Raw genomic sequence first — 12,630 nt, 5'->3', positions numbered from 1 at the left:
TAAGTGTTTGGAGTTTAAGTGACAAAATTTAGACAAATGGACAAGCCACAGTTTAACTTAATGTCGTATCAAATATCATCAGTATGCCTAGTATAAACTAGGATATTCACAGCATTCCTTGTCATCAGAAAAGCATGCTATTATTACCAAATTAAGACACATAAGTATGCCTGTGTCCTGCCCTTCAGCTTCAAAGCCGAGTGGCTGAGGATCAAAACACCAACATTATGGTCGTTGGTAATCCCAGTTAACTCGTGCAGCCCAATGATCCATCCATATACGGCAATGGCATGCCCTGTGATTCACAGCCAAGGGGCTCTGCAGAGAAAGCAGGCTCTGGGAGGCCCGCAGGTCACGAACACTGAGCTCCGCATGGGCAAGAGAGCAAATGGCTCATTCTTCTCATTTGCCAAATGTGCTTATCATGAAGTAAGAGATAAAGTTCCCTCAGAGATAATGCCCATCCCATTACCACCTCTAACAGACCCCAAGATACAGAGAAGCATGGAATGTTTGAGCTTGAAGAGCAGTTGGGCTGACGTAATACAGCCTCCTGGATTCATGTGGCCGTCAGAGAGTAAGTGACCAACACAAAGGTGGAGTGAGGTTGAGGCAGAGTTGGGGTCACAGTTGTCTTTCTTTCCAATCCTTTCTGCAGGTGATATTGCAGAGTGGTTAAAAGGTCTGAATCAGACTTTGTCCTGCTTTGAAATTCTGCTTCTGTTTTATGTTAACTCTTTGTGTGAGTCTAGGTCACTTGATTTGAGCCTCATTGGTGAGGTTCAAATAGGACACTGCATGACAGGTATTGCCACCAAGCCTCACACAGGTAGGTGTTTAATAAATGCTAACTAGTTACATAAATTTTGTTATTTATTCTCAGTATCAAATATAGTATGACTTACCATTCGTAAAAAGAAGGGATAAAAATAGGAAGAGTGGGCCATTTTAAGTAGTTTACACCTTTGTTCTTTTGGGGCATCACCTTATTCTATATAATGTGACTCCCCCCACCCCAGTGTGACTATGAATGCTTGAGCCGGCACTTGTCATTAACCAGCATCAATGCTCTCTGGATGCAGCGTCAGAGTCCAACCTTCACAAAGGATCCTAACCTGCCTCCAAACCTGCAGAATGTCCAATTGATTTCAATTTCAGTAATTTCTCTTTCAATTAAGTTAAATTCAATTGAAGTTAAAGTAATTGGAAGGATTTAGGTTTGTAGAATGCAGTGATTAGGTTCATCAAACAATCATAACACGTGCAAAACCTCACAGTTAGGACAAGTCCTAGTGAAGTTTGGCAAACCTGCCTCCTCTTTCCTCTTCCAAAACCCTGCTCCCCTCTTCTGAGTCTGCTTCTCAATGTCTCACACTGGCCCAGGTGCCCTTACCTTCCATGAACATTTGCAGCTTCCCTGGACATATCTTATTGACTTTATACTAGCAAAACTGTGGTCTGAAAAGGAGCCAATTGACTCACATTCAGATGTTATAACAGAATGATGTGTGACCCTCTTCAGGGACATTTGTATTCAAAAGGAGCTGAGAGTTTAACAAAGAAATTAACCTTCAGTCAAAGAATTTTAAGTAAGTAAAAGAGGAATATATTTTGAGGCACATGGTTTTCCCAGTTCCTCCCAGATAATGTCATTTCAAGATCCACCTACTCTGTTGATGAAAAATATTAGGTAAAAACTTCTTTTAAAATACTTAAACTTAAAGGGAATGTTTAAGCTTAATTTGCTGTTTTAAGATTCAGTCAGCTGAGTGAAACTAAAACTAGCAGGCCCCTTTCTCAAAAACAGTAAAGTGGCCTTCTCCATCACAGCCCCACAGCAAGATGGCTCAAGTGCATGCACTGACTTAACATTAGCCCAACAATGGAACACCTGCTATGTGCAAGACATAGTAGTAGTCAACATGGGGATAGAAAGATTATTTTTTTAGCCAGATGCCAGGGACTCAGTCAGAATTAGTCTTATTTGTGTATTTGTCTCCAAAGTTCTTTATTTATTGCTCAACATTAGTAACTATCACTTGACTTAATTATGTGGTTAATTGTGTTCATGACTGCCTTCATCATTAGATGAGATTCCTCTCCACAGAAGGAACAATTTTAAGGACATTTCTGGAGACCTCAACACTTAACACAATACTTTGTCCTTAGGAAGTACCTCTAGACACCAAGGCCTGAAAATCTCAACCCTACAGCCATTTTCTAGAGCTGATAAACAAGTTCTCTCAGTTAGAAGACTCACTTCCAAAGTGAAGAAATTCAGTTACTGAAATCCAGAATGAGAGTAAAAATAGAAAGTTATCACATGTTACTTATTATCTATATGTTTTGTTTCATGACAAAATTTGAGACCACTGTTAAAAAATATTTTCCATATCTAAATTAATATTTAAGATCATATGATAAAATTGTATCAATCACATGACTAAATACTTTTTCCTGAAAAAATAAAATTATATGAAATGCAATGCAAAACTCAATAAAATAATCACTTAAATTTAGGTTGTCACTTTAGTTACTTCACTATTAGTAAAATGGATAATATCTTATTAGATTTAGTAAAAATTTTAGTCTGGTTTTTAAAAATTTATATATTGTTATTTCTCCTAAAAAAATTGGCAAATCTTTTGTTTCTGATGTCCAAAAGTTATTTTTTAAGGAAAACAACCATTCTATCATAGCATCTGTACATAACAATGAGACAATGAACCCACATAATTTCTTTGCATGTGTTTCAAATCCTAATGTTCTTATGCCAAACATCTTTATATCCTCTTAGCCATCTCTGCTCTGCAGAGTCTTTCTACTCACCTTATTCTGCTCACAAACTCTCATTAAAATATAATTTTAGAACATGTTTATTTAAAAGATTATTTCCTTAAAAGTGAGAAAAACCCTCCTTGAATTTACAAAAAAAAAGTCTCCCTTTTTCTACTTGTAAGTTAATAGAGCCTAAAATAAAGCGATTTTCCTTTGTCTGTTTGAGTATATAAAGGCGTACCAAATTCCCAATGCTAGCAATATATACCTCATTTCTACAATGTGCACAATATCACTTGTGATTACTGGTTATTATTTTAACTGGATATTCCTTTTACCCAGTTGCTTGAAAAGTACACATTTTCTTGACTTTTAAATTCATTTTGACATTACTATGAAATATAATTTCTTTTGAACACACTTCAAAGAATGCTAGCAATGTAGGCAAGTAACTGCCTTCAATTACACTTGGAAATATTTGTCATCCTTATCATCTTGAATCAGTGACTCAGCTTTGCCTTGCTCAGGCAGACATAGCAATTGCCCTTGCATTAACATTAGGGAGGTGTTCGAAGAGAGGAAGATTAGTAAAGCACATAAAATCTCCTGCATATGTTTTTGTGAACTTTCCATTTCCCTTCAACCTCTGACTTGAGTCATTCCACTGTTATTGCCAAATCTGGGGAATTTCTGTGGCATTTTGCTGTTTTAAGACACTAGTAAGGTAGAGTGTTTAAAATCAGGACTGTCCTGGAAATTTTTGTAATCTGATTTAAGAACAACCCAGATAGATGAATAAATAATGTTACGTAGGAATGTCTTCACAACAGAAGCTGACAATAGAGCCCAGAGTTTGTCACTGACTTTAGATTCCTTTCTCAGTAAAAAAGAAGTACCATGGAGGGGCAGAGTCAAGATGGCAGACTCGGAGGACGTGGATTTCACATCTCCGCAAAACTAGAGCACCTACCAGGCACTGGTGGGGGACCACAGACACCTAAGGGGATGGGAAAAACCCCCAACAACCGGCTTGTGGGATCCTGGTTCCCAGGCCAGAGGTCAGGCCTGAGCTCCTGTGGTGGGAGCTCCGAGTCCAAACCACTAGAATAACAGAGAACCTCAGACCCCAGGGAATATTAATCAGAGTGAGGCCTCCTGGAGGTCCTCATCTCAGCACCAAGACCCGGCTCTATCCAACTGCCTGCAAGCTCCAGTGCTGGACACCTAGGCCAAACAACCAGTAAGACAGGAATACAGCCCCACAAATCAAAAAAAAAAAAAAAAAAAGGAAACACAGAAAAATATGTTACAGACGAAGGAGCAAGGTAAAAACCTACAAGACCAAATAAATGAAGATGAAATAGGCAACCTACCTAAAAAAGAATTCAGAGTAATGACAGTAAAGATGATCCAAAATCTTGGAAAGAGAATGGAGAGAATACAAGAAACATTTAACAACGATCTAGAAGAACTAAAGAGCAAACAAACGGTGATGAACAACACGATAACTGAAATTAAAAATACTCTAGAAGGAATCAATAACAGAATAACTGAGGCAGAAGAACGGGTAAGTGACCTGGAAGATAAAACAGTAGAAATAACTGCTGCAGAGCAGAATAAACAAAAAAGAATGAAAAGAATTGAGGACAGTCTCAGAGATCTCTGGGCCAACATGAAAGGCAGCAACATTCGAATTGTAGGGGTCCCAGAAGAAGAAGAGAAAAAGAAATGGTCTGAGAAAATATTTGAAGAGATTATAGTCAAAAACTTCCCTAAAATGGGAAAGGAAATAGTCAATCAAGTCTAGGAAGCATGGAGAGTCCCATACAGGATAAACCCAAAGAGAAACATGCTGAGACACATATTAATCAAACTATCAAAAACTAAATACAAAGAAAAGATATTAAAAGCAGCAAGGGAAAAGCAACAAATAACATACAAGGGAATCTCCATAAGGTTAACAGAGCTTCTTTCAGCAGAAACTCTGCAAGCCAGAAGGGAGTGGCAGGACATATTTAAAGTGATGAAAGGGAAAAACCTACAACCAAGATGACTCTACCCAACAAGGATCAGATTCGACAGAGAAATTAAAACCTATACAGACAAGCAAAAGTTAAGAGAATTCAGTACCACCAAACCAGCTTTACAACAAATGCTAAAGGAACTTCTCTAGGCAGGAAACATAACAGAAGGAAAAGACCTACAAAAACAAACCCAAAACAATTAAGAAAATGGTAATATGAACATACGTATCGATAACTACCTTAAATGTATATGGATTAAATACTCCAACCAAAGGACACAGACTGGCTGAATGGATACAAAAACAAGACCCATACATATGCTGTCTACAAGGGACCTACTTCAGACCTAGGGACACATACCAACTGAAAGCGAGGGGATGGAAAAACATATTCCATACAAATGGCAATCAAAAGAAAGCTGAAGTAGCAATTCTCATATCAGACAAAACAGAATTTAAAATAAAGACTATTACAAGAGACTAAGAGGGACACTACATAATGATCTAGGGACCAATCCAAGAAGAAGATATAACAATTGTAAATATTTATGCACCCAACATAGGAGTACCTCAATACATAAGGCAAATGCTAACAGCCCAGCCATAAAAGGGTAAATCGACAGTAACACAATCATAGTAGGGGACTCTAACACCCCACTTTCACCAGTGGACAGACCATCCAAAATGAAAATAAATAAGGAAACACAAGCTTTAAATGACACATTAAACAAGATGGACTTAATTGATATTTATAGGACATTCCATCTAAAAACAACAGAATACACTTTCTTCTCAAGTGCTCATGGAACATTCTCCAGGATAGACCATACCTTGGGTCACAAATCAAGCCTTGGTAAATTTAAGAAAATTGAAATCATATCAAGTATCTTTTCTGACCACAACGCTATGAGACTAGATATCAGTTACAGGAAAAAAACTGTAAAAAATACAAACACATGGAGGCTAAACAATATGCTACTAAATAACCAAGAGATCACTGAAGAAAGCAAAGAGGAAATCAAAAAATACCTAGAAACAAATGACAATGAAAACACGATGACCCAAAACCTATGAGATGCAGCAAAAGCAGTTCTAAGAGGGAACTTTATAGCAATACAATCCTACCTCAGAAACAAGAAAAATCTCAAATAAACAACCTAACCTTACACTTAAAGCAATTAGAGAAAAAAGAACAAAAAAAACCCCCAAAGTTAGCAGAAGGAAAGAAATCATAAAGATCAGATCAGAAATAAATGAAAAAGAAATGAAGAAAACAATAGCAAAGGTCAGTAAAACTAAAAGCTGGCTTTTTGAGAAGAAAAACAAAATTGATAAACCATTAGCTGGACTCATCAATAAAAAAGGGAGAAGACTCAAATCAACAGAATTAGAAATGAAAAAGGTGAAGTAACAACTGACACTGCAGAAATACAAAGGATCATGAGAGATTACTACAAGCAACTATATGCTAATAAAATGGACAACCTGGAAGAAATGGACAAATTCTTAGAAAAGCACAACCTTCAGAGACTGAACCAGGAAGAAATAGAATATATAAACAGACCAATCACAAGCACTGAAATTAAAACTGTGACTAAAAATCTTCCAACAAACAAAAGCCCACGACCTGCTGGCTTCACAGGCAAATTCTATCAAACATTTAGAGAAGAGCTAATACCTATACTTCTCAAACTCTTCCAAAATATAGCAGAGGGAGGAACACTCCCAAACTCATTCTATGAGGCCACCATCACCCTGATACCAAACCCAGACAAAGATGCCACAAAGAAAGAAAAGTACAGGCCAATATCACTGATGAACATAGATGCAAAAATCCTCAACAAAATACTAGCAAACAGAATCCAACAGCACATTAAAAGGAGCATACACCATGATCAAGTGGGGTTTATCCCAGGAATGCAAGGATTCTTCAATATACGCAAATCAATCAATGTGGTACATCATATTAACAAACTGAAGGAGGAAAATCATATGATCATCACAATAGATACAGAAAAAGTTTTTGACAAAATTCAACACACATTTATGATAAAAACTCTCCAGAAAGTAGGCATAGAGGGAAACTACCTCAACATAATAAAGGCCATATATGACAAACCCACAGCCAACATCGTTCTCAATGGTGAAAAAATGAAACCATTTCCTCTAAGATCAGGAACAAGACAAGGTTGCCCACTCTCACCACTATTATTCAACATAGTTTTGGAAGTTTTAGCCACAGTGATCAGAGACGTAAAAGAAATAAAAAGAGTCCAAATCAGAAAAGTAGATGTAAAACTGTAACTGTTTGCAGACGACATGGTACTATACATAGAGAATCCTGAAGATGCTACCAGAAAACTACTAGAGTTAATCAATGAATTTGGTAGAGTAGAAGGATACAAAATTAATGCACAGAAATCTCTTGCATTCCTATACACTAATGATGAAAGATATGAAAGATTAATTAAGGAAACACTCCCATTTACCACTGCAACACAAAGAATAAAATACCTAGGAATAAACCTACCTAAGGAGACAAAAGACCTGTATGAAGAAAACTATAAGACACTGGTGAAAGAAATTAAAGATGATACAAACAGATGGAGAGATATACCATGTTCTTGGATTGGATGAATCGACATTGTGAAAATGACCATACTAACCAAAGCAATCTACAGATCCAATGCAATCCCTATCAAACTACCAATGGCATTTTTCACAGAACTAGAACAAAAAATTTCACAATTTGTATGGAAACACAAAAGACCCCGAATAGCCAAAGCAATCTTGAGAAAGAAAAATGGAGCTGGAGGAATCAGGCTACCTGGCTTCAGATTATACTACAAAGCTGCAGTAATCAAGACAGTATGATACTGGCACAAAAACAGAAATATAGATCAATGGAACAGGATAGAAAGCCCAGAGATAAACCCATGCACATATAGTCACCTTATTTTTGATAAAGGAGGCAAGAGTATACAATGGAGAAAAGACAGCCTCTTCAATAAGTGGTGCTGGGAAAACTGGACAGCTACATGTAAAAGAATGAAATTAGAACACTTCCTAACACCATACACAAAAAAAAACTCAGAATGGATTAAAGACCTAAATGTAAGCCCAGACACTATAAAACTCTTAGAGGAAAACATAGGCAGAACACTCTATGACATAAATCACAGCAAGATCCTTTTTGACCCACCTCCTACAGAAATGGAAATAAAAACAAAAATAAACAAATGGGACCTAATGAAACTTCAAAGCTTTTGCACAGCAAAGGAAACCATAAACAAGACAAAAAGACAGCCCTCAGAATGGGAGAAAATATTTGCAAACAAAGCAACTGACAAAGGATTAATCTCCAAAATATACAAGCACCTCATTGCAGCTCAATATCAAAAAAACAAAAACCCAATCCAAAAATGGGCAGAAGACCTAAACAGACATTTCTCCAAAGAAGACATACCGATTTCCAACAAACACATGAAAGGATGCTCAACATCACTAATTATTAGAGAAATGCAAATCAAAACTACAATGAGGTATCACCTCACACCAGTCAGAAAGGCCATCATCAAAAAATCTACAAACAAAAAATTCTGGAGAGGGTGTGGAGAAAAGGGAATCCTCTTGCACTGTTGGTGGGAATGTAAATTGATATAGCCACTATGGAGAACAGTATGGAGGTTCCTTGAAAAACTAAAAATAGAACTACCATATGACCCAGCAATCCCACTACTGGGCATATACCCTGAGAAAACCATAATTCAAAACGAGTCATGTACCACAATTTTCATTGCAGCACTATTTACAATAGCCAGGACATGGAAGTAACCTAAGTGTCCATCGACAGATGACTGGATAAAGAAATTGTGGCAGATATATACAATGGAATATTACTCAGTCATAAAAAGAAACGAAATTGAGTTATTTGTAGTGAGATGGATGGACCTAGAGTCTGTCATACAGAGTGAAGTTAAGTCAGAAAGAGAAAAACAAATACCGTATGCTAACACATATATATGGAATCTAAAAAAAAAAAAAAAAAAAAAAAAGAGGCTCTGAAGAACCTAGGGGCAGGACAAGAATAAAGAGGCAGACGTAGAGAGTGGACTTGAGGACACAGGGAGGGGGAAGGATAACATGGGATGAAGTGAGAGAGTAGAATTAACATATATACACTACCAAATGTAAAATAGATAGCTAGTGGGAAGCAGCTGCATAGCAGTAGGAGATCAGCTCGGTGCTTTTTGTTCATCTAGAGGGGTGGGATAGGGAGAGTGGGAGGGAGACGCAAGAGCGAGGGGATAGAGGGATATACGTATGCATATAGCTGATTCACTTTGTTATATAGCAGAAACTAACACCACATTGTAAAGCAATTATACTCCAATAATGATGTTAAAAAAAAAGAAAAAAGGAAAAGAAAAGAGGAATCACCATGCGTCCTTGAACAGTAATCAATATCCATAATTAGTGCTTATCTGCCAAACCACCGTTGCCTACTGGATATGTTATTTTGGGGGAAAGCGGGTTATTATTCAAAAGTGTGAATCTGACCTTTCCAAAGGAGTATTGTCTGACTGGTTGAATGTTCTTATTTCTCTTTGCTTGCAGCTATGTATCAATGAAATACAATAGAATATAAGGTGGCACATTAAAAAGGAAAATAGTACATATGTGAACATGAACTAGCTAAATCTTCTAATACCACCTCTTTGCCAAAGAGCTACTATTTCCTGATAGCTCTCTGTATCACAAGATTTGAATTGAAATTTGTGTCAAAGCATATCTAAGTCTCATAAAAATCCACTAGTACATCTTTTATTAGGAGAGTCCAGGATATGCTCAGGAGACATTAGGACCAATCTGGAATTTAGGGTTCAGAAATGAAGCAGAATGTAGCCATGTGGTGTGGGGTTGCTATTAAAAGGAGTGGAACTAACAGCCCACGTCAGCTTCTACCAAAGGAGGCTGCTGCTAAATGAGAACTGTCCCAGTTTGGGCATGTAGATTTAAAAAACCACTGGATCCTCTGCATTCTAAGATTATAGAACTAGAAGTCATGGAAGCTTGGTTTTAGATGGGGTTCTACCATAAACTAGTTTTAAAACCTTATAAATTAATTTAGTAACTTATTCACCAGTAATTTATGGACCACCAACCTTAAGCCAGACACCATTTAGTGCTGGAAATACAGGCGAAGGAAAGAGACAGGGCCTCTGCCCTCCTGAAGCTTACAATTGAGCATGGTTGACAAATATTAAATACAATCATATAATGTGCAATAAATACTATAAACAAAAAGTATAGTCAATTAGGAATTCTAACAGGAAGTGAGTCAGGGAAGGCTTCTGTGAGAAAGTGACATTTAAGCCAGTAGTTCTAAATTTTGCACATTAAAATCACCTGAAGGAGCTTTAAAATCAATGAGTGCTTGACCCCATACCAGATCAAAGGAACTGAATCTGAGATTGAGGTCCAGGTAGTATTATTTATTAAAATCTCACCCAAGTGAATATAATTTGCAGCCAGCATTGAGACCACACATTTCAGCTGATGTCGGATGGTAGGAAGAGGCTGAGTAGAGAGTACAGGGGAAAGTTTTCAAGGCAGAAAGAATGATATTTGTCAAAGCACTGGAAAGAGCCTGCCGTGTTTAGGAGTTAAAAGGAATGCACTGGGAGATGCATTAGGCAGAGACATTGGATCTGGGTCTCTCTGTAAGCAATCTGAAGGATTTGGGATTTTATGCTAAGTACAATGTAAAGCTATTAAACAGAACTGACATGACCAATTTTTAAAGATTGCTTTGGCTCCTCTCGATAGAAATCACCAGAATGGTCAAAAGAGGAACAAGGGATGAAAGAGATAAGAGATAATGATGATGGCTTGCACTGGGCTTGTAGCAGTAGAGATGGAGAAAGAATTATTTTGAGCTATTTCAGAAGTAGAACTGACATTTTGATGAATTGAATAAAGGAGGGTGAGGGAAAGGTATGAAAGGAGATTCCCAGGTATCTAGTTTGAACAGCTGGGCAAAAGCATGCACATTTGCTGAGATATGTAACACTGGAGAAGATAAAATGCTTGTACCTGTAAATTTGAGGTACCTGTGACACTCAAGTGCAGGTGTCAAGTAACCAGTTGGATATGTGTCTTAGGAAAAAAGTCTAGACATTCCAGTTTGGAAGTCAGCAGCATATAGATAGTACTTGAAGCTATATGTGATATGAAAGCCTGGAGAGAGAGCACAGAATAAAAGGGCTGAGGTCGTCTCAGTCACCATTTTGTTATTGTAAAATGAAAGGATTGGGTATGATCAGTGGTTCTCAAACTTCAGTGTGCCTCAGAATCATCCAGAGGACTTGTTAAAACATCAGTTTTTGCGTTCACCTTTGAAAGTCTCTGATTTTGTGGGTCTGGGGTAGGGCCTGTGAAATTGCATCTCCAGCAAGTTTCCTGGGTGATATTAATGCCGGCAGATAGAAGCCATACTTGAAAACTAGACACTCTAAGATCTCCCTTCCTTCTCTAATATTCTACAGTAACATCGCTGTGCTATCTGCAAAAATTTCACAGGAAAACATGTGCAAATGTCAGATAGAGATTTTAGTATTGCAAAATGAAAGAATTGTAAAATGAAAAGATAGAGAGATGTGAGCACAGGAATGGTTAAGAGTTGTTTCATGCCTTCACAATTTGTTTTTTTAATGTTGGGCAAATTGAGCAGTTGACAAATATTTGTTGAGCATCTTCATGGAAAACATTGTATGGAAAAATAAATCAGCAATTCTCTCAAAGAAGTTTAGTGTATACATTCTCTTGTTGGTGTTGCAGCTGTTTTTGAACAACCTATTGAAATTTAGAGAATTCAGTTCCTTAAGCATCATTCTGTCATTCGCAAAGAAACCTTGAGGTAGAGATAAGCAACACAGACCACAATATAGGCATTTTGCACCTTGCACACAGACGCGCACAGAGAATCAATTAAGATTGTGAGAACTGGACTCCCCTCGTGGCGCAGTGGTTAAGAATCCGGCTGCCAAGGCAGGGGACACGGGTTCAAGCCCTGGCCCAGGAAGATCCCATGTGCCACGGAGCAACTAAGCCCGTGCGCCACGACTACTGAAGCCCGCGCACCTAGAGCCCGAGTTCAGCAACAAGAGAAGCCACGGCAATGAGAAGCCCACGCACCGCAATGAAGAGTAGCCCCTGCTCGCAGCAACTAGAGAAAGCCTGCGCACAGCAACGAAGACCCAAAGCAGCCCAAAAAAAAAAAAAAAAAAAAAAAAAAAGATTGTGCGAATAGTGTTTTATTTTACTCTTATTACTTCATCTCATTCACGCTTGACATTAAGAAGTACACAGCTCATCATTTAAAGGAAGGTTTAAGGTACATTATTATTATTAGTTATTGGCAGCCAAAATTTTAAAAAAGCAAACATATTCCCTACCTAGACTTCTCAATTGCCACATCATCAAAGAATTTGGATTACACATTTTTCATAGAATTGTCAAAATAGATACATTATTCAATCTCAACCTACCTCTTCTGCGGATGGTTCCTGGATAAGTAAAGCTGATGCTTCAAAAAGGACACAGTAAACAAACTTACCAAAACCATTTGAGAGAACTCTACCTACTCTTCCAATTTCTAAAGCAGCATAGTGATACTATTTATGCAGATACAACCACATACTCTTCCTCCAAATCCTAATTTTCTAACAGGTTGTGTTTGTTTTCAGGAGCAGTAGTTACAAGGTTGCTGATTGAGGTAAGAGCCTCATTCTGCGGAAAAAATGAAATAGATCAAAGTGTCATAGAAC

The sequence above is a fragment of the Eschrichtius robustus genome, chromosome 6 (assembly GCF_028021215.1).
Source record: "Eschrichtius robustus isolate mEscRob2 chromosome 6, mEscRob2.pri, whole genome shotgun sequence".
In the NCBI taxonomy this organism is placed as follows: Eukaryota; Metazoa; Chordata; class Mammalia; order Artiodactyla; family Eschrichtiidae; genus Eschrichtius; species Eschrichtius robustus.
Note: the sequence above shows the minus strand (reverse complement) of the source record.